Here is a 19,828-nt window from a genome sequence, read left to right on the forward strand (position 1 = left end):
TGGATGGGACAGGAACATACTGCAGCACTGGATGGGAAAAAGTAATCCAACAATATGAGGGGCTTTGTGTTTTTTTTAAACCCTGATATGGAAAAGTATTTCAAAGAATGAACTCTCTAAAAGCTTCAAGCATGTGATTATGCTCATGAAAAGCAGTGCAAGTAAGGACAGACTTTATGAGAGGTGTGCTTTAAAGCTCCAGAGTAACATTTTTCCCTAGACTTGGCTTTAATTCCTCTTACTTTTTTCTCAGTTACAATTTCCCAGCTGTTGTTATTTATTCCCCTCCCTTCCAGGGCTTGCCTTACACATTCTCAGGAGCACTTCTTTATACCAGCACAAAGAACATTGCTTTTCCCAGAAGTTTTCCTATCTAAAAAGTTTTAGACTGTGAGGAAAGCCAGAAATACTCTGAAATCTCCCATATATGCTCCCAAAAGTGACTTTTTAATCCCCTCCTTGCACCCCAGTGCCTGCCAAATACAGGGCTGGGGGTGCTCAGCCAGTCTCACCAGGAGGGTGACAAAGAAGAAAGCTTTGAATGTTGTGTGACTGCAAAGACCACAGGACTGCACTTGCCAATGTGCTGAATTTGCCACAGGTTTATCCCTGGCTCTGCAAAAGCTTCTGAAAACTGGAATGATTTGTTATTTAAACAAGTCCACTGATACAGCCCTCAGTTATGGATGTATCCTTTGCATTTTTTACTGGGAATTACAGTTCCCCACAGATGTGCAGGTTTGATTTCAACAACAGCTTTTTGTCATCTCAACCCAGTTATGCAAGCACAATTCCATGTGTGATTTCCCTCCAATTCTGTACAGCCTTGAAAGCAAAGTTTGTGACTAATAATTAAAAGCACTGTTCCCAGCCATTAGCCCTCTTCACAAACTAAACATTACAGCCACTCTCCTTTTTCATTCCTGTGAGGTCCATTAACAAGTTTCCCCATGTTCCACCTTCTTTGGGATAAACAGGAGGTGAGAACACAGGGAAAGCACATTTACCAAATTTAAAAATGAATATATACTTGTCAGGAAGCTTTCACTACTACTACCGCTGTAAGTCCAAAAGACAGAATATCTCCAAGAATCAAAGTAATGAATTGTTCCCATTTAAATCCAGTAAATGGTCACAGATCCAAGGAGTCAAGTCAAAACAGAGCAGCTGAGCTATTGAGCAAGACACCAAAGCACTGAGCCATGTGAACTGAAGAAAGCAAGGAGCATGTTCTCCTGCCATCCAAAAACCCAATGGCCTCTGTGCTCCCACCCAGACCTGGGAAGAGCAGCTCTGGCCTGGAGAAGGATGCTGCAGGCCTGGTGGGAGGATCACATCAGTGCAGTTCTGACTTGCTGGCAGGTTGAAAAAGTGACAGCCAGTGTGACTTGGCACCTTCTAGACCATTTTCCTGCCTCCCAAAAGGAATATACAGGAGTATCACCTGGACAAGCCCAGGTTATTTCCTGCAGCTGCCTCTGTGGAGCTGCTGAGGCTCTGCTGGCTCCTGTGGCCATAGGCTGGCACACACCAGAGCCACCCTCGTGTCTGGGGAAGTGTCACGACTGTTACTGTTTCAGAGATTGGACTGTGGTTTGTGCTACACTTCACCTGCTAGAAACTCACTCCCCTGACACACCTACACGGTTTGCACGTTCTTCAGTTTATGCCTTACCATCTGCTAGTCAGATGTTCCAACTGCATCAAATTTTACTGCTCCAATTCTCTTTGAAATACGCTCCTTTGCCCTTTTGCAGCTCCTCTGATCAGCTTTAGAGCATTTACTTTGCATGCAAACACCCAGCCTGTAACTCTGAGCGTTTGCTCTGATTTAAGCAAAGCCACAGCCAGGTCAGAGCATCTCTGAGGAGCAGGGAAGCCCATGCAGTGCTCACAGACCATCGATCAAGTGTCAGACTCAGCCTTCCAAAGTGCTGATAAACAACTGGATTTCCCTCACTTGTTACCGAGCAAAGAAACACTGAGGGCCATCCCTTCTCCTTCAGACTTACTTCAGCAGTGCCAGGACCAGCTCTAGACCATTCTCCTCTCCCAAAAGGAATATACAGTAGTATCACCTGAACAAGCCCAGGTTATTTCCTGCAGCTGCCTCTGTGGAGCTGCTGAGGCTCTGCTGGCTCCTGTGGCCACAGGTTTTGGGGCTGACTGCAAATAAACAACATGACATTGCTTTCTCACAATAGGGCCCAAATCCAGCTTTCACACATCCTGCTGCCACCTTTGTGCCACAAGGAGGTTCCTGAAGCAGACCACTGCAGGTAAAGGTGGGATTTAATAGAGCAGCCCTTGAAAACCACCCACTGAGGACCTTAGCATTCACCATTTTTGAAAGGGGCCCATTCAGGCAGCAAGAACCAAAAGCAACTGAAACATCAGCAACTGTCACAACTCCTCTGCCAAATCTGTAGGCTTCTCATGCAATTAATTTTTATGTACTCATTCCCATGCCATGGGCAAAGTGACCCTGCAGCCCTTCCAGGAATATTTACATTTTGCATCTTTGCTTGTTACATTCACTTCAGGTGATTCGAAACAGCACTTTGCAAAGTGCCAGTTCCTGCCATCACCCAAACCCCCTCTGCACACAAATGAGGCCACACAGCCCCAGCAGGGTTTGCCTGAGTGACACCAGCTCTTGGTGACAAAGCCACCTGTGAGTGCTGGCTCAGCACAGGGCAGCCCCAGCTCCAGCCTGGGAGAGCTTTGGGAATAAACCAGGAAAGCAAACCCAACCAAGGCTATCAGCCCCACTGGAAGCAGGCCCACAAACGTTTCTGAAGCAAGAACATCTTGCTGTTTCCTGAAGGGCCCTTGATGTATTTTCCCCAAAAGCCTCTTTTATCACCAGTTGCTGCTTCATTTCCTGCTTGCTGTCCTGAACAGCCTTTTATTACTGTAATTCAATAGTAAGAGACTAAAACCAAGCAGGTAAATCAAAGGCTTATGACATTCATTATAGTGATCTTTCCCTCATACCCTCACGTATAATAAAAACCTTTGCAAAATTTGAAAAAAAAATCCACTCTGCAGTTGTTTAATTTCCCTTTTTTAAATACTTGTGATATGTCTCAGAAAAAAACACTTTTAAATACCAAAGTATCCTCAGGGTTTCAGACAAAAGGCTAGCTTACAGGGAGCTTGGATTTTGGGCTTCAGATCAGGATGCTGGATGCAGGCAGGACTGGCAGAATGGTGCCAGAGACAGAGCAGGATGCCAGACTTGGATGAACTGGATACAGCAACTCAGAGATGCTGCCTGTACAATTTTCAGCTGCTTCTCTGATCAAAGAGCTCTCACAGCACAGCTTTTAATCCCATCAAATCTACATAAAGGTGAGAGCTGCTACCTTGGAAAGCAGCTTGTTACACGCTGGCACCCAGCCTGGCCTTTGGTATTTTTGAGAGACCAGAGACTGTATATTAAAAAGGTTTAAATTTCTGAAAAACTGATTGAAAGGAAACACTGCTCACTGATATTTTTTCAGGCTCTGAAAGCCTGGTATCAAGTCTGGTGTAGCACAGACTTATTCCTATATTGAGTGACCTTTGCCAGGGCTGTAAATCTGCTGTTTGTCAGAAATTAAGCAGCTTCTAATGCACGTGGCAAAAGCAGACAGGTCTTCAATGCCAAGCTAATTACAATCAACCTCCTTTCTGACATCCAGTTATTGTGACATTACAGCTCTGTGTAATGTCAATTGGGTTAAACCCATTCACCTGAAATTTCCCATGTGCGTCTCTATTTTGACTGAAACTAGTTAAATCAAATTTGATATTTGGCAAATTAATTGTTAAACAGCACTTGTAAACATGTTGAGTTTTCAATTTTAGTGCTACTAAAGAAGCTCATTGCACCAGCTTGTATGAGCCTCTCTAAGAGCACTTCACGGTAGAGATGAATTTATGTAATTGAGATTAAGCACCTCTGGACAGTTGGATTTGTTGCTATGAAAACCTGAATTTGACTCAACCAGTGCTTATTAATTAATGTTAATAATGTTAACAATATGAACTAATCTTCCTAATGTAAGGGCTGCAATGTGGGGGGCAACAACCAGTCTCTGTGTAACTGCAGAAATGCAAAGTCAATGTCCATGGAAATAATTGTGTGAATACAGAGCAAAAGAGGGGCTCCTTAGGTTTGGAATGAATGAACCACAGGACCTGCAGGCACTGTTAAACAGGGTTTCCAGATCTCTCCTGCAGCTGTCCAGTCTGGAACTTGGTCCTTCTGCAAGGGTGCAATTAACTATTCTTTCCTCCCTTGTTTTAATCAGACCAGTTGGAAAATGGTTATAGATTTCCTGAGCCATGGAGCAGACTCCCTGTTGATGGGGATTGTGAAAGGCTTAGGGAATGCACAACCACAACTGCTTTCATTTTTATTTTCTATTCAGGTTATTATTATTATTATTATTATTATTACATTGAGATGCAGCAACCTTCTCATTTACAAACTGCTGACCCATGAGTAGAAATTTACAGCACCACTCATTGGTTTGGCATGGGCCAAGGTGGATCTTGAGAGGAAAAGGCATGAGGAATTCTGAGGGATGTCTGGAAAAGCAAGGATGCCTCATGTGGAATTCTGGCCTGTCAGGAGGCAGCTCTGCTGAAACATTTAATTAGTGGCTGCAAGGCAGCCAATTATTCGCTATTAATTTAAGGGTTGTTTGACTCTGGTATTAACTGGATGGCCTTGACTGATTTCCAGGAGTATCTGCTGGATATGGGTGCAATGTGAAAGTGACCCAAGCAAACCCAACCTCCTGACTCCAGAGAGCCCCAGGGATGTCTGGGCATCCCTCCTGTATCCAGTTCACTGGCAAAAGGGACTCTCTGGGAATGTCAGGTTGTGTTGACTCAAGCAGTCCCATGTTTCGGCAGAAGGGAAAATGGGCTGGAGGTTTAACAACAACTTCAGCTGAAGTTCAGTCAATTTATTTAATCTTAAACTACTCAAATTCAAAGATCCATAAAAATTCACTCCTAAAACTTAATCTAATATTTGCACTTCTGTATGGGGAATAATTACCAGAACACATTTATCTGAAGTTAACTGGTCATCTAGACCATATCCTGCTGCATGTTAATTACCCTGCTCATCCTGAATATGGTCAAATAAATAAATAATTAAAAAGTATTTGTTTCTTCATGTTAATGCCACACATCCTGCTCTGCCAGGGAGTGGGCAGTCATTACAGAATATCAAGGGTGCCATTTATGTGCTTGAGCATGATGCAGGTGGGACACACAACAAATCTGCTGCACTAATGACACTGAATGAGGCTTTAAGTCTTAATGTTGGCACAAAGATATTAATTTCTCATTATGGCAAAATGCTTCACACAGACCCCTTGAACACAGACTTGTCACGTGTCAGGAAACATCTTTGCCCATAAAAAAAAGTGAATAAAAAAAATCTGACTTTCACAAATAACTATTTTCCAATGTCAGTTGAGGATCTGACTCCTATTTTTGGTATTTGTTGTTTAAGACTTAATAAATACTCAAGAATGAAAAGGGGACTTTCCTATCCTGGGAAAGACAAGTTCTCACCCAGAAAAACCCTCTGCATTTAGCACACTCCATGTTCATTGAGAACCTGCTCTAAAATCCTCCAAAATTAATAACCACTTATGATAAATGATCTTAAATTAGACTGGGCTCTGTGATCCAAACTATTTGTAACCAGCTCAGAAATAACCCTGCAGTGCCAGCATCCACCAGGACCTTCCCTCTTAAAGAGAATTTTTAAATGCTTACATTTTTCAACAAGTTTGTTTGTTTGTTTGTTTTTTCCATTTAAAAAAAAAAAAAAAGTTAATGACCTTTAATATGAATAGATGAAGTTTTGGAAGAGAAAGCCTTTGCCATTTTGTTGGTTTTTTTCTCCCCCTACTCTGCACAATGGAAACATTTTCCCCTTGCTTTTTCTGCTCCCCTTTCTCTCTAAATAGAGCCATCCTTTCCATTTAAAAGAGCCCACATTTTCTGTGGCAGAAAACTTCACAAAAACCCTGTACTGGAAACACAGTCTCAGCAACTCAGAACAGCCTCCACAAGTCAAAAGTTATGTCTATTTATACCAATGCAGAATCCAGGAGGAAATGTTATTTTCTCCTCTGTTATTAAATCAGATAATTCAAAAGGACTTTGCTCAAGACTTTTGCACTCCATTGGCTGCACAGGACATCTGGAAATTAAACTGGAAGTTATCTCCTGCAACATCTGAGCTGTGCAGAAGTCAAGAGAGGAAGATATGGTTTGCTGTTACTTTACCTAAAGCTGATTTACAGATAAATCACAACCTCAGCTGCAGGGTGATGTGCCAAATGCAAATTTCAGCTCCTCCTATTCACCCACTTGGGTTCACTGAAATCTTTCTTCCAATGTTAATTTTACTTGGCCAATGTGCAGGAAGAATGAAAGTCTCAGCAAACATATCACAATCTATACATTGTTTAAGTAGTTGCAAATACCACAAGTTTCTTCTGCGCATAACTTTCCTCACTCTCAAATCTTTCTGAAAAGAAACCAAATTTGGAGATTATTTACTGCAAATAAAACTAAAAATAAAAGTGGGCTTTGTTAAACACAACAACTTGCAGTTTTCCCAATATATTCTGCAGTAGAAGTGTCTGATGTCTTCTCAGCAGCACCTGAGTTTTGGGATTTTACTCTGGGCAGCCTTGTCTGAGTTACAACAGGACCTATGGAATTTTGGATTACAATCTGCAGGCTCTTTTTGTGGGATGAATTCTGCCTCAGATGGGATTCCATGAGGAGCTCAGGTAAAGCTGGAAGATAAGGAGCAAAGACAAAGCCAAAATATGAAAAGCCTTCAAGCTTGTGAGACTAATCTCAAAGTATAACTGGATAAAATGCAGTTACAAACTTCAGGGTTATCAGAAAATAAATCAAAAGGTGGCTTTTCATATATGATTAATGTAGTCCAGGAGCTTGGGGGTTGTGCCCCTGTTCTGCTGCTCTTTTCCACTCTGGAGTAGAAAATAAATACAAACTAATCATAGAAAACAGTTTTCAAAACAAAACATTAACATCTACTCTCAGATTTATCTGCTTCATCTATTTTTGTTGCCCTGAATTAATGTAAGAGTGCTCTTTTCTGAGCAGCTCTCAACATGCTTTTATTACCAGTATTTGTCAGCTGCTGATTTTCTTCATGCAAACCCAAGTTTATGAATGATGAGGGAAAGCAGAACAAGATAAAACTCAGCAGCACAAGGTACAAAACTCAGGCTCAGGAAGTAATAAAGTTTTCTGATGTAAATGTGTGGAATAGAAAACTCACTGAACAACCACCAAGGTGACTGGACTGATTTTAAGCTGCCTTGCAGTGACAAAAATAAAGAATTGAATCTACGAGAATTATTTTGAGCTTTCAAGCTGCTGTACAAAGGCCTAATGACCTCATTTGAAATGCTGAGCAAAGGTTACCAGAGCTGTAAAAGTCAAGCAAGTAAAACAGTCCAAAAACAACTACCAGGGTAATTGGGGAACAGAGGGAACTTGGGAACTGACAGACCATGGCTTGATTAGCCAAAGTAACACTGAATGGAATTGCCACTCCTAGTGTGACTGAGGGAAGGCCCAAGGAGGGAAAACAGCTCCATAAGCTGCAGTGAGAGCTACAGAACCTCCCAGCAGTGAATGCTCCTCACCACCACTGCAGCCATCAGGCTGTGGAACAGCCTCCTGAGGAGGCTGGATAGGCAGAAAGAAGGGAAAATAAAATGTAAAAATGAGAAAAAACCCAACCCATCATGCAGTCTCCTCCCATTAAGTGCTTCTAAAACAGGGATGCTGATGGCAGCAGCAGGAAATGCAATGTGCTCATCCAAGTCCCTCCAGCTCTCATCAGCAAGTGCAGATTGCCAGCAGCTCCCAGGAAGCAGCAGTGAAACCAAGGCCAGGCAGAACATCAGACACTCAGCTCCACACTGTCACAATGCCTTCAATGTCATTAATCAGGGGCTGGCACTTCTCATTTTTCCCCATGACTGGGCCTATATTTGCCGAGCATTTAAATCTCCCCAGTTTCAATATCTCAGGATGACAGAGGCTGAGCTTGCAGTAGGAAACTACTGCATGGTTGATTAGTGCTCTGATAAATGATTCCCAAGTCAGCATCCTCCTACCTGCCACACACAAGTGCTCTCCCAAAAAACCATTCTGCACATGGGCCACCACAGCTCCCACAGATTCACTGAGAACAGCATCACTCATGGCAGGGTGAATAGAAAAGTAAGAGGTTGAGATGAATGAATGAATTCATGGGCTTTGAACTGTCTGAGGGAATAGATGTGTTTTTGAAGCTGTAGCTAATTTAGGAAGATGTGTCCACCTTAGTGGTTACTACCTTCAACATCCCCTTGTTGGTGTTTTTAAGGGATTTGAGTGCTCTTTCCCATAAATTACCATTCCAGGTCACATCAGGCACTGCCCTGCCAGGTCCAAGTGACTGATACCTGATTTGGCTTCCTTTGCCTGGGCCTCAGGTGGAGCTCAGGGAGCTAACATGCATCTTAGGGCTTGCTTTCCAAAGGAGCATAGTGGATTTTCCCCATGAGCAACCCTCTTTAATCAATTTTCCCTGTTATGGGACAAGCTTGCAGGCACAGGACAATGCCCTCTTAGGGCAGCACATGCAGCTTTTGGGCACACAAGGCTTTCCTCTGGCTGATAATGCAGCAGCAAACTTCAAGCAAAAGACAGGTCAGACACAGCTACATCAGCTGGTGATGTCAACAGGTTATACAAATGATACTGGGAAAGTAAGAGAGCAGCCACAAGCCCAGTTAGAAACCTCTGCTGTAATTCCCTCTCTGCTCCAGGGCTGGCTGTGAGCACAGGAAACCTGAGTACTTTTTTTTCCTTCTTTTCTGCTGAAAGATCCACATCTCATGCCAGCTAATTGAAAGGATGGACCCATTGGTCCTATAATTGCCATTATTAATTACCATAATAATTATCCTGACTCTAGTGACCACATTCCTCAGTCCTTTATAATGGAAATGATTTACAATCCCACCAGATTATGGGCAAACCAACACAACTAGCAATGCTGTGAATTATCCAGGAACAATTTCTACAGCTGCCTAAACCAATCCTTGAGGGAGGCATCTAATTATCCCTGCCATTAATCAGGCCTTTGTAATGCTCTGCCATCACTGCTCCCTCCCTGATGTACTGGGTTCTGGCAGTGCCAACCCATTGCATGCTCTGAGCTAAATCCCTGGATCACACTCACCCCACTGGCTCACATCCAGAGGGAATCCCACTCCTTTGCACAGCTAAGTGCCAGGGAGGTGCAGGAGTCCCTGCTTGCTCATAGTTGACATTTTTTAAATCTTTCTGTAATATGACACCATGATTTATCCAGCAAGCAATAAATGAACCTTCATTTCTTTGTAGTTATTTCAGTGCGCATGATCCAAGTGCCACAGATTAAGATACAACTCAGGACACCTCTCTGATTTATCTCTCCTATTATCAAGCCAGTAAGTTAAACAGAAAGAACAAAGTTTAAAAGCTTTTTCTGACCTGTTGTCAGACAAACCCCATTTATTTTCACTGTCCCATTTACAGAACAACTGCAACTGGCAAGAGCCTCTTGTCGTATTTTGGAAGAGCACACAGCTGGAAAGGAACAGAATCTGAGGTGGCTCCTGGGACTCAACCCTCACACCACTGAGGAGGTGCCAAGGCAGCCACTGGGACTCCCCCCAGAGAATCCTTCACTCAGCTCATGCCAAGTCCTGTATTACAAATGCAAATCACAGCGCCTCTGCACAAAACTCAGCTACAGAGGGATGCAAACACGGGGGGAATTGGGAAAACCCCCATGAGTCATCTGAGAAGCCTTTAAGATATTTGACATCTTTATAAAAAAAGTCACTGCAGCTTTAAGAGCTGTTATTTACACTCAGACTCCTTAATGTAGCAGCTATTATTTTCTGCCCCTGTATCCATAATTACATGTTGCCTAGTTAATGTTTATTAAAACAAGAATTTACTTCATTAACAGTCAGCTATTTTGGCTGCAAAATTAGAGGAATGAACCAGAGAATGGGATGAATGGGGGGACACTGGGCCAGCAATTCTGCTGCCAGCTCCCATCTCCCTTTTATTCACTTGACAAGCCTTTACCTGAGCTAAAGGTTAGATTCATTTTGGAGAAATAAAACAATGTAAAAAGGAAAAAAAAAATCATCATCTTTTAGAGATCTGTTTTAGGAACTCAGGGGTAATTACTTGAGTTTATGAGATGTGTGCTGAGCACCTGAATGCTGCTTCCTTCTCATTTTTGCCCACCTAATCCCAGCTATGATATTCCTAACTGGAACTGCCTGGTTGACCCAGGGAAGCTGGGTTTGGCTGCAGGCCTTGCTTGGATTAGCTCAGACTCAAGAAGAGTGGAAATGATGGAGGTTAAGGAAAGGATTTAACACAGCTGCTTTAAAAGCAGAGCAAAATGGGAGGGAATAGCTAATGATGCCACATGAGACAATAAAGCCTTCAGGAAAAGGTTACTCTTCTATCAGGTGCTGGACCCAGAATTGCTCCTGTGCAGGGAAGCTGAGGGAGCTGCCAGGGGTTTGCTCAGAGCTCTCACAGCCAGGTCAGGCAGTGGCAGCCCCAGCCCTGCCCGGGAGGGATGCAGGATATCTGCACATCTGCAGAGAAGTTTGTTTCCATGGATACTTCTGCCTCTCACACCTCTGAACCTGTGTTCCAGTGAAGGTCCCTCACGTGTTTGGCACAGGCTGAACACTTTTATAAAAATAAATCAGTAGCAGAAGGTATTTGTACAACTGTTTGCAATTCTCAGGCCTGAGAAATGAAAGTTCAAAGCAACTATGGCAACGACCCAAACTGCTTTATTTTGCAAAAAATACAAATGAGGAAAAAATTGCTTGATGAAGCAAAGAGGAAAGATGGGGAAGGAGAAAGAAGCTTTTAATTTGACTAAAATTTACCAGCTGGTTATAACCATAGAATTTTAGAGTAAGGAATGTGGCAAGGCAATACCTGAACAATGTGCTAGCATGCAGAAAACCACTGAAAATTTTTAATTAAAAAGGAAAGCAAGGGTACAAACTCTAAGCAGAAGGAATAGATAAACAGCAACATTTGCTGTTTATAGACTGATACAATTTTATATCTTTAATAATGAACTGGAGAAAAAAATCCAATTGGATATTGATGAAACACAGATATGATCCCAAACTATAAAGCATAGTAAAAAACCTATCAGAAAGTAGATTATTTTCCTCAGACAAAGATATGCATCAACTAGAGCTGAGGCTATAGACAAAATTCAAGAGAAAAAGGCTGCTTGGCAGACCTAGTGCTAAATACTGACCCAAAGCAGAGGTAAATTGAGGCAGGTTACATTTATACCTCCCACAGACGCTGGAAATGTGAGGGGGGACCAGACTCCTCCATCCCACGAGTTCTTTGAGCACTGCAGCTTTGATCACCTCTGTGTATGCTGGAGATTCCCAAGTGATTTCAGTGATTAGATCTGAACTTTAGGCAGTATTGATTATGAAGATCAAGGGGTAAAGGAAGCAAAGAACAGACACACAGACTGCTTACAACAGAGGCAAAGAAAAGAAGGGAAGAGGGTCTTCTGGGGTCAGGAGGGGCACAGAACTTTCAGAAATGGCTGTTAGACAAAAGAAATAACTTTTACTGGCAGTAATTAGACAATAAAATAGCTGCATGGAAATTTCAGCAAAGAAGGCAGAAAAGCCAATCCTCAAGAAAAGATTCCTCCATAAAGGAGGTGACTGCTCCTGGTCTTCTATTCCAGGGACATTTGAAGCCTCATATCAACTGTTTAGAATTTTAATTTTACTATCTAGTTCAAAGATGCCATTTAAGATTTTTCTTTTTATTCTCATGCAATTGACCTTTTGAACATCAAACCTGCCAGAATCTGCTACAAGAGAAATCAGCTCTTCAGCCACTGCAAAGAAAAGCATGAACCATCTACAAGTAATTTCAGCCTGCCACTGAAGCTATTCAAAAGGCATCCCAGCTCATTTGGTTTTAAAAAAGGGAAACAATCACCTTTCTTTGTTCAAAACATCGAATTGTCTATCAAAACATGGAATATGCAAGACTGAATGATTCTTCCTAGGTGGTAAAACAGAAAATGTTAACTGCAGCAAGACCTTCAAATCCTCACCCTGCTGGCAGGGTGCTCACCAACATGAGGTTCAAACACCTGAAAATGCACACAGGACACGGCTCTGGGTCACATCTGGGGCTCTGAGTTAAATAATTTCTCTCTCTGAAACCCTAAAAGAGGAAATTTGCAATTCTGCCTCAAACTGTAATACAAAGGACAATTTTTACTGTGGCCATGACTCAGATAAAGCCAAGCCTTTTTCTTTTTTTTTTAAATAGTGCACAGGAGTAAGTAACAAACCCCAGGAAATCTGCTTTGGGCATAGATCAAATCCAGACCATCTATGCTGACAGAGAAACTTTGGAGTGTTTGAAAACAGGGAAGTTTAACAGAAACCATTTTGTGACTAACTATTGCTACAAGGCACTTATTAAAATGCTATGGTGCATTAAAATACATCAGCCTTAAGTTATTGCTGTATTAAAATATCCCTAAGGAGTAAAAATGCAATAATCAAAGCATTTAAAAATCACTGCCTGCTGCTTTACCTGGTCACTGCCAGCCACACAGGTTGGGTTCTTGTCTATGTCATTTTAACCTGACACATTTTGAGGGTTTTTTCCCATCTTAATGGCCTGAAATTTATTTTCCTCTATTCTATTGTGCTTCTCATTGCCATTTCAGAGAGAAGGTACCACACCATTTCTGTGCTTTTCCAGGGAATTTAGTCAGGGGAAACACATCAGCTGGGAGCACAGTGAACAAAATTGCCAGTGAGATGATGGATATCCACTGACAAAGCTGAAAAGCACATTGTTGTTTCTATTCCAACTTAACAGCAGAGAAAACTCCAATTGCAATATTCTAAACTGCTAAGGTTATTCTCAATAAATGTGATCTCCATTTGGATGATTAGCCTGAAAAAAAATATAAATCAGGCTCTTTTTAAAACTGGGTTCATCTACTAATCAGACAACCCAACAAGATGACAGCAATCTAAAATGTAACCAGTAAAAATAAAAGGACACTCAGACTCCACCAGCCCTGAGCTGACACTTTGCTGCAGTTTGATGGTCACACACACAAAAGTTTCTCCAATATTCTCCAGAACATAAAGCTCATCATGCCAATTTGAAAATAAAAATACTGTAGCATTTTAATTGAAAAGAAATCAAGAATATATCCTAGCCACTCTCCACTTTTTTTTCCCTAACAAAAATCTAACAAGGAATCTTAACTAAGAGATAACCTCTTACATTCCCTCTGTAACTAGGAAGACCATGGCTCAAACTTTTGTCAACAATTTCTTTCTTTGAAGAAAGATCTAAAGTTTTCAAATGAGAAGTTTAAAGGGCTTTGAACAACAAACGACCACATGCCATGAAAAACAGAAAGGAAAATTACCAACGTGCCTGTTTTGTGTATAAAGGTCAGTGCTTCTGATATTTTCAGATTAAAAGACACTATTTTACCCAAACAAATCCAGAAATTAATGGGGATTTCAAGGGAAAGGAATCTATCTGCTCAGTGCAGTAGCAGGGATCTTTACTACTCCATCATTCCATCTTTCTTTCAGCAGCTACTGAATTAATGCACACTGGTCCACGAAGAGCTCTGGAAGATGTACATGCCTCAGATATGGAAGGAATGTGTTGGTGCTGCCCACAAAGCCACAGCAACCAGCTGCAGAGCAATCTCAGACCAACTCTGCTACTTTTATATCCTCAATGACAAATTTAAAAAGAGATCAAAAATGGCAAAGAGTTAATTCCTGACACCCTACAAAGTTCCCTCTCTCACAACACACAGCTCCTGGATCCACTATGTGGATGCCACTTTGGAACACCCCCACATTTTGGTGTTTCCCTTTCTGCACCTGTGTTTCCATCCCACTGTCTGTGCTGCTCAGAGACAAAACATGGGGAAGAAAAATTATTCTGGCAAGTTTTCAGCTGCTTTATGATTCAAACTCCTTTGTGTCTCCTGCAGCACAATGTTATTGACCCAATGTCTTTGCCCATGGAGCATTTGGATCACATTGCTCTCATCTGCTCACTGACTGCTCTCTGCTCTAATCTCCCTGATTATTTAGAGCCCTCCTACTCTAAATTCAACATGTTCAAACTCAACTTGGCATAAATGAATTAGTGCTGTATCACTCCCAGCACAAGTGCTGGCAGCCAGGAAAATATCCCTTGTTTATAAAGTGCCTCCAAAAGCCTGAGGAGAGTGGCTGGAGGTGCTCCTACACATTTCCCCACATGGTTACAAGCAGCAGAAGCTGGAAACTGTGTACACAGTCAGACCCCTGCCCCAAGCCTCACAGCTCTGCCTTTGTTCACACATGCAAGCTTTCAGGGTGAGACTTGTCAATCCTGATCCACCTGGAGTCAGGTTCAGCCTCAGCAGATTGCTGCTGGGATAAATGTGGCCATGCCTCTCTCCTCCAGCAGCAATGCCAGCAGCCTTTGAAGGCAGTGGAGATTCCCCACAGCAATGGGACCAGGCAATCACCCAGTGCTTGTGGCCATCCTGTGCACAGGAACTCTTCTAGTTCCCTTTCTAGCTCAGCACCAAAGGAGGACAGGATTCTTCTCCTTTACACTTGCAGAAAACTGGTTTCCAAGCTGCAGAAGTTAAACTTATGTGGCATTTGAACCCCTCTATCATTAGATAATACCTCCCATTAAAGTTACAGGTAGCAGTTTTATCATTATACCTGCAAATACAATATTCTTGAAGAAATCTATGACCCTATTGGCTTTTGTGGTTTGTTTTTCCCTCTGGAAGGATGAACACTTGTCCCAAAAGGAAAACAACTGCCAAGCAATTACATTTACAACATACATAATCTTTGGGAGATAATTTAAAAAGAGGAAGCTGGTATTTTAACTCCTAAAGTCTCACATAACCACTTAATCAGAAAAATCCAAATCTCTTTAAATGAATAAAAATCACTGAGCTTGTTCTGCAGGAGTTCTGTGTTTGAACAGGTGAGCTCCCAGAGCAGCTGAGCACTGAGTGCTGCAAGCTCTGGGCTCTGACACAGGATGAGTAATGGAACTGGGAAGCTCCTGTGAGTGATCCACCTATTGGTGCCACTTGATAGATGAAGTACTTTCCATATTAGAAATCCCTGCATTTTAACTACACTGCAATTACACTGCACACCATAATAACCATCAGCTCAACTCCAGCTACACAGCGAGCAGTTATCACACCTTACTCACACTTAAACAAGAGGTAATAGCAATTACATCACCCTTAACACAAAAGGGCTGTTTTGAGAAATTAATGACTTTAATTAAAGCACAGCCACGCTGCCTAAGTGAGGCATTTTGGTGTCAAACCTGTGCCATGGCAGATGTGCACATACAAACCACTGGCACCACAGAAATCCTTAAAAAGCACCACAGAGCTGTCAACACTTTGCTATCAGTGAGGCTCAGCAGAGCACACCAAACTTTCTAATAATTTCAGATACAACAACATAAAATTTTGATAATTTCCCAAAAAATTAACAGGACCATTTTCTATATACTTTACCTTATGGTTCTGTGACGTTTTTCTTAAAGAAGTTCCATGCAAATGAGATAAGTAATTTTTGCATACTTTCTCCCCCTGTCAGTTTCAATACATGATATTGATTGGTCTGATTTTGTTAATAAATGAAATTAAACAGTTTATGAATAGTGAATGTCCTAAGTCCTGGGCACAACCACACACACTGAGCCCATGTACTCACAGTTCCACTGATCCATTACTTGGGCAAAGCTGCATTTATTCTGTACATAAATGAACCTCCATGTGATTGATACAACAGCTATTCAATATCTGGCTAATTTTAATCCCCCTCAGAAGACTAATAAAGAAAAGAATGAGCCCAGTCAAGCATTACAACAATTGAGATATCCATAGGTAAATAATGGATAATTTTAGCAGTACAGCAGCCTGCCTGGCTGACCAGGGGGTTTCAGGACACAAGGAAAGAGGTTGGCTTTTTTTTTGTTTGTTTTTGAGAGTTACACAGCACTAGGGTATAAATAAAACAGGGAACCAATTCACTGATCTCTGCTCAGAGAATTCAGCTGCCCTCACACAAAACACTGACAAAAACCTGACATTTTGTGTGGCGCATGACAGTGAAGGGCAGGAGAAGGCTCAGTCTGGTGGCATCACTCAGAGGACAGTGATGGGAACACGACATTCCCAGGAATGAAGACAAAGTGCCCCAGGAAGAGGCATTCAATGCAGCACCAGGCATTTCCCTTCTCCTCCAGACCCCTGGTGCCTCATCCAACCTCCCCCAGCCCCAAGGCTTGTCCTAACTAGAAAGGGATTGTAGGCTCACAAGTTAAAATTTATGAGCAGTGTTTCTCTCTGACATGTTGAGATAAATTCCACCTTGTAGTTCTGATTACACTGTATTTCCAGACAGGAGACAGAACACAAATACCCTTTGAAGCTGTAAAATTCCTGCTCCTGGTGTTTTACTGTTCATTTTGTTGAGATTGTGGAATCTCTATAGCTACCATGACTACATCTCTCTGATTCTCAGAAACGCTTCAGCCTTTGGAAAACGTCACCCTTAATTTAAGTGCAGTGTCAGAACTGGCTCCTCTTTGGGAAAACGCAGCAGGCACACACAGAGTTATCATCTTCCTTGAATTACCTTCAGAGGAAGTAGAATATGACCCTTTGAGAGAAGCCTTGTGATTGCAGCACCTAGATAATGTTACTTCTCTTCTTCATAAGTGGTGAAAAATCGATGAGCTTGACTAAATTAATTTACTTCAACCTCAGCTCCTGTCAATAGCAAACAAATTATTCGAGCTGGGGCTCTGTTCAGTGAGCTATAGATACAGTCAATAACTCATCAGTAAATGCTGGCTCCAAAGTGGAGCTTCTCAGGTGTCTAAATCACTGTCCCAAACTGTGCATATTTGGTATGCAATGCAACATTTGGGTTGGTTTTCTGGACAGAACATCAACACACTTCCACTCCTGTCACTCCAGTTCTAGCTGTTCAAAACCCAGGACTGCCTCCCCTTCTGGCAAGTACCTTGTCATTGGAATATGAAGTTAAAGTCCTGAATTCTTAGCCCAGCTCTCTCTTGTCAATGTGGCGGCAAGAGGTGATAGATTTATGGTGCCTCTAAACCACACTTCTGAAGATGCAAAAACAGAGAGAAAGCTGAGAGTCTCCCACTTTCTCAGTGCGTCCTTGAGGTCACTACATCACAGCAGACAGTGCTGCTCCCTGCTTTAAGGGACTGTAATCCAACTGCCCACAGCCAGGAGGGCAAACGAGGCCTGAAGAAGCAACAGCTCTGGGCTCTAACTCCAAAAACACGGAGCCAAGCTGAAGGTAGGTACTTCTGCCTGGAGAGAGGTAAGGCTTCATACATCCTCATTCTGATTTTCTTCCAGCTAATGAAAGAATGCTGCTATTTCCATGCTTCAGACACACCCCATGCCTTTGGATTTAAAAAAAACCCCAACTGTGCCCAGCCAGTAAACTTCCATGCCAACTTGCTGTTGTGACTGAGGCACCCCTTGGCTGATGCAGGAGCAGTGGGGTGCACATCCCCCAGGACCCTGCCTGGCTCTTGGACACAACCCAGCCCTGGGCTGGGGGCTCTGCTGCCAGCTGCTCACAGGACAATCTCAGCCTCAGATTGCTCTGAGCAGCTCTTGGGAACAACAAACAGCAAAGGGGTGGGGGAACATTCAGAAGTTTATCTTGTCCTTCAGTAAACTGGCACAGAGCCATGAAAATCACTGAAACAAAGCTCATTTAGAGCCCCACAGGCTCGGACCTACTGTCTGCTGAGTAAAAGATATCATAAACGACAGGAATTCCTCTCCCTCCCAACAGCTGAGAGACAAATCTCTCCATGCACACATCAGTTTCCAACACAAATAACACCTTCCAACAGGCACATTTACGCTGCTGCTTGGCAAGGAACACCAATGCAGGCAGTGGATGATGCATTGCCTGTGCTGGAGGAACCAGAGTTCAGTGATATTGACTTCTGGGCAGCAATGATTTTGTCCAAGGTGTTTAAGGTTAGTCACGTGTCTAAGTGCCTGCTGAACCCAAGCATCCATCATTTGTGAGTGTCTCAGGTCTCTCAGATCACCTGATTCTGTTCTTTCCCTTTCAGCAAACCAACCCCTGCACAAACCCCCTTGTGCTATTTCCTTCTTATCAAAGTGGTAGAAAAAGAAATGGGTTTGTTGGTTTGTTGCCATTTAATTAATAATATGAAGGAGCTCTTTTCCCCCAGCTCTCTACCAAGTTTAAAATTTTAGCAATGAGGAACTGCTTTAAAACACTGTAATGTGAAATGCAAGCCTAGTAACCCAGACAAAACACAGTCATTAAGTTACAGGGCTTGGCAAATTACACAGCTTTTTTTTTCAACTCCTTCTGTTCTAGCTGACAAGAGGGCACAATGGAGGGCAGAGGGAAGAGGAGGAGAAACTGTATCCTTGTGTTTTCATCATTAGAAGAGAATGAAAGGAGAGTGGTGGCACAGCCAGACAGGGCAGGGTGAGCTCTGTCCATCCCTCCCTGCAGCTGCAGGATGTGGGAATTGCTACCAAAGCCCTGAACACTTCTGTTTTCATCCTTACCAGAACAGAAATTACTGCTTCAACATTAGCCAGATTCAAATGACATTAAATGTCACTGTCAGATGTTATTTTTCCCTTGCCAGAAATATGTCCAATTAACATAAAAATCAGACATTTAACATGCAGATGAATTAAATAATTAGCTAGCTAATGCAAATATCATCTTGACACTATTAACCCTGCAGCAACTAAAGCCTGGTTTGTACCACAAACTTTCAACCCAGACTCTTCCCCCTTCAGTCTAGAACTTTGTGACAATTTATATGTAGAGGTATTTCTCACAAAAACCTGGCCTGTTTTCCAAATACAAACTCTGCCAAGATTTGTCTGAAAACCACCTCCTTTTCCCAAGGTCTGTCATCACCACAGAAGCCATGACTGAGCATCTCCTGCAGCTCCACAGCCACATAAATCACACCTGCACATTTGTAACCCCATTGGAATTGGAGATTTTGCAAAAAAACCCAAGAAATTCAGCTGAAAGTGAAGAGGGTGATGGTGCTACCAAGAATAAATTCTTCTTGCACTTGAGAAATGGACATAAGACCTTATTCCAAGAGCAGCTTTCTTTACCCTGCCAAGAGAAGCAGCTTCATTGTCCAGGCAGGAGGGGGTCCCATGCCATTAAAAGCTGCCCTGGACACATCTGTAATTGAGTGTTCAGGCCTTGTTTGCTCTGAACAAACCCCAGTAGATACTGGCCCCAGAAACTGCTGCCATTCATTTGATAGGTCTGTGCTTGGGCTCTTGCTGCTGGCAGTCTCTCTCCTAAATAATTAAAGATGAAAAATGGTTTCTCTGTAGACAATTCCTCTAGAAAATGGGATATTTGGAAGCATAGTCCTTGAAAGCGTGCTGGCCTCATTACTGGAGAAAAGATGACTGTAAAATGCTCATCCTTTCTCTAACTTCCTTAAAAGGATGCCATCTAAGAATTTTCAAAGTTACATGGGGACTGCAGGACGATTGAAATGAAACTTTTGTTTAAGGAAACACAAATGTGAC

This window comes from Oenanthe melanoleuca, chromosome 3, assembly GCF_029582105.1.
Source record: "Oenanthe melanoleuca isolate GR-GAL-2019-014 chromosome 3, OMel1.0, whole genome shotgun sequence".
Taxonomy (NCBI): Eukaryota; Metazoa; Chordata; class Aves; order Passeriformes; family Muscicapidae; genus Oenanthe; species Oenanthe melanoleuca.